The 3,773-nt window shown below is 39.7% G+C and overlaps 1 non-coding gene across 1 annotated transcript; it reads right to left on the bottom strand.

Annotated features, from left to right (window-relative positions):
- Positions 1-1,908: 1,908 nt before the first annotated feature.
- Trnav-aac (transfer RNA valine (anticodon AAC)) lies at positions 1,909-1,981 on the bottom strand. Its single transcript has one exon. It is a non-coding gene; the product is annotated as a tRNA-Val (tRNA).
- Between the last annotated feature and the right edge of the window lie 1,792 nt (positions 1,982-3,773).

The following is a 3,773-nucleotide window of genomic DNA, read 5'->3' as shown; positions in this document are numbered from 1 at the left end:
TCCAATACTAAATTGGTGATCCCTCGATGTCTCAGAACATGTGTTACCAACCGATCCCTTCTTCTAGTCAAGTTGTACCACAAGCTCCTCCTCTCCCCAATTCTATTCAATACCTCCTCATTAGTTATGTGATCAACCCATCTAATCTTCAGCATTCTTCTGTACCCTAGAACTCAGAACAACTTAAACGTAACTAACCTAAGGACATCACACACATCCATGCCCGAGGCAGGATTCGAACCTGCGACCTTAGCGGTCGCGCGGTTCCAGACTTAAGCGCCTAGAACCGCTCGGCCACACTGGCCGGCCCGATTTTGTAAAAAAAAAAAAATAAAAAAAAAAATATGAAGAGTCATAAGGTTTATCATGGCGCTTGAGTCTACCACAACAATATGGAAACTTCCATTATTACAGTAGCAGCTGACTGGATCAAATCCTCTGTCTACCCTCTGAATTCCTCTGTCACTGGATGATGACTGCTATTGGTCATTGTTTGACGACTCGTTGACTGAAAATACTATACTGACTTCCATTTAAAAGTGGTAATGAATATTCATTCGGACTTCACAAAAGAAGATCTGCGCTTTCGATTTATGGAGAATACATGCATTAACGACACAATGCGGTAAGTAGACGGTCATTCTGCCATCACACAATTTGTGCACAATTCCCTCATACTTAAATTAATATGGCAACAAAGGTTTCTACAATAATTGCAGGCAACAGTAATTATGGAAAAAAAATTATCTGATAAATGCGACAAAGCTAACATCACGTACCTCCTAATACAAAGAAATCTGAAACAGAAGCAAGTGACCAGAAGAGGGAGTCTTCTTCCTAGCACATCCATTGTTTCTCAAAATAATGAATGTAATACACAGGTTGTTTATTACACCTTATGGATACTGTCTGGGAGTTACAGTTAACATCTGTTTTTCAGTCTTTGATGCTACATACGCATTCTGTGATATGAGAGTTCCTTATTGGTTCTTCCTGTGTAAGAGCAATAAAAAAACTGTGTATCTCTTATATGATATGCTTAGAAGACTTCGACACCTGCATATGCTGTGCCCTCATCGCCAGACTTTGGCAGGTGTTGTACCAGTCTTAAGTGAACAGAAGAGTTTCTGACAATTTCGTGTAGCACGTAGATTTATGGTGCAGTTGGTTACAATAAATCTGTAACATGAGGATGTATAGTGAGCAGAAGAGGGTGAAATGTCATTTAGTCTCCACTATGCAATAGCACAAGTCAGAATTATAAGCACAAGATGACAAACCAGCAGTACTGGTATTAGTAGATTTGTGCTATAGCGATTACTTCAACCAACATCAGTCGGCAGTACTGCTGGCCCCTGTTTGGATCAGAACTGAGATAGAATCTTCCTACACGTAGGTCAAGCGCCTGAACATAGCGTAGTAAAACGTTGAAACTCTTAGCCAAATAAGTTTGGAAACGAAGGTTTAATTTTACGTCTTGTATCGAAAACCCGTGTCCCGCAACCATCTCTGTAAAGATGGACATACAAGGACATTCTAGTGGGTTTACCGACAGTGACGAACGTTGCCTTACAGTGCCTACAAAGCAATTTGTCCCATACCTGCGCAGGAGGTCGGTGAACGGAGGGACTACTAAACTGCGGCTCTCCGTCACGAATGGTTGCTACGCGGAAGAGGCTGTGCAATTCAACATCTGATATTAGATTTTGTGAATTCAAATTCATTTATACCATATTAAATTGTAGTCATGAAGCAGATATCAACGCCTAAAACCAGCAGTAATTATGTGTTAAAAGTTTTGAGGAATTTGGCTTAATTCAGGTAGTAATTCTGTGTAACAATGCTTAAAAAGTTAATTTAAATACCTTTTTGTATTACAACTTTGATTACAAGAAAGAAAAAAAAAGATGTTTCCGCCCGGGATCGAACCGGGGACCTTCCGCGTGTTAGGCGGATGTGATAACCACTACACCACGGAAACAAGTTACTGTACAGTGCTCTACTTGCGTATTTATAGGCGACACGTTAGCTCACCGTGTTCGGCCAGAGAGCCGGTTGGTCTCTGTAATAAAAAAACTGAGTGGAAGGATCACCCACCGAATTTGAACAGGATGTGTGCTTTTTCTACTTCAGAGAGTAGTGTTTGAAATTTATAAGCTAATGTACAGAAATTACGTGACACTGAGATTGTGTGTGTAATAGTGTCAAAACACAAAACATTAAAGGTGCATTATTGGCTTATACTACACCACAGAAACAAGTGGCTGTTTAATGCTCTACTTGCGTATTTATACAAGCACGTTAGCGAGTGCGCGTGCACGCGTGTGGCAAAGAGAGAGAGAGAGCGCCAAAAATGTTGTGATAATTTTCGTTGTTTGCACCCGGGCACTAATGAAGAATACCTGAAAATCCATAATTGTGGAATGGGCCAAATCTCTACTCCGCTGTGAACGTAAACATTTTCTGCAGTCTTTTCCATTCATTAGAGAAATCAGCGTCAGGGGCGTAACTAGGTTACAGCAGGTCTCCTACACTGTGTTTGCGGAACACAGTGCTCCACAGGAAGTGAATAATTCCTCAACATAGGCGGGTCTTTCGTCCGGCATTTTGACGATTTTAACTATTTTTTATAATTTTATTTTTACATCTGTGTTTAGTTACAATTTAAAAGTGAGGAGGATAACTGAATAAAACAAGTTCCTCATTTTTCAAATTTTATTAATCTTCAAAATAAGCAAGGCGTTCCATCAAAGTGGCAGGATTGGGGGTCCAACTTATTACAGAGGGCCTTAAAAATATTTTGAATTTATTACTTTTTAATTTTATGAACATTTCCTTTGGAGAAGCCTACATACAAATAGTATTTGGTGTACAAATTTAAGCAAGAAACGCTTTTCCTAAACATATGTAACACGCGCTATACATGCAGCTGAGAAATACCCAAATGCACAGTCAAATATTACTTTACATGGCAGTATGACAACTTCACTCTACTGCCGAACGAATTAGCATTCTAAAATACAACATAGCTCTTGGCTATAAAATAATTAAAAAAATTGTGATTCTTGAGTTTCTCCCGGCGTACTTGATAATCAAAATATCCACGCGTGTACTGCCGGTCTACAGCGTCCAACGGGCACAATATATCGGCGATCATACATGTCGCCATCATCAGGTGAACTGACGGACTGAGCGACATGTATGATGATGGCGATATGTATGATCGCCGAAATATTGTGCCCGTTGGACGCTGTAGACCGGCAGTACATCCGTGGTTATTTTGATTAATAAAAAAAATTTCTCAGTCTTGTTATCGTAAGATATATTATCACACAGCAAAGGAATCTTAACGCTAAAATGAAGAACACACAATGTTAAACATGTTAAAATCTCTTGACAATAGCTATATTTATCGAACAACAGTTTTGTTCATAAATGTGTGGTTTATCTGAAACTAAGTCGTAATTCCTTCAACACATCATAGTATCCCAGATTCCTCAGTCTCAAATTTTACAAAAGTATCTTTCACTTCATCAACATTCTTCAATTTCCTTACGTTATCAAGGCCTTTTTTAATTATTGTGTGTGTGTGTGTGTGTGTGTGTGTGTGTGTGTGTGTGTGTGAGGTTTTCGGGCGCTAAACAGCGTGGTCATCAGCGCCCAAACGCATAGAAACAGGAACACATGCAGTGAAGGGACGAAGACGGGCAGCGAACAAGGAGAACGGCTAAACAAGATTTGGGGACAACTGGAAAGAGGTTGATAATTTGCAG

This window comes from Schistocerca serialis, chromosome 6, assembly GCF_023864345.2.
Source record: "Schistocerca serialis cubense isolate TAMUIC-IGC-003099 chromosome 6, iqSchSeri2.2, whole genome shotgun sequence".
Classification (NCBI taxonomy): Eukaryota; Metazoa; Arthropoda; class Insecta; order Orthoptera; family Acrididae; genus Schistocerca; species Schistocerca serialis.
This window is presented reverse-complemented; position numbering and strand designations above follow the sequence as displayed.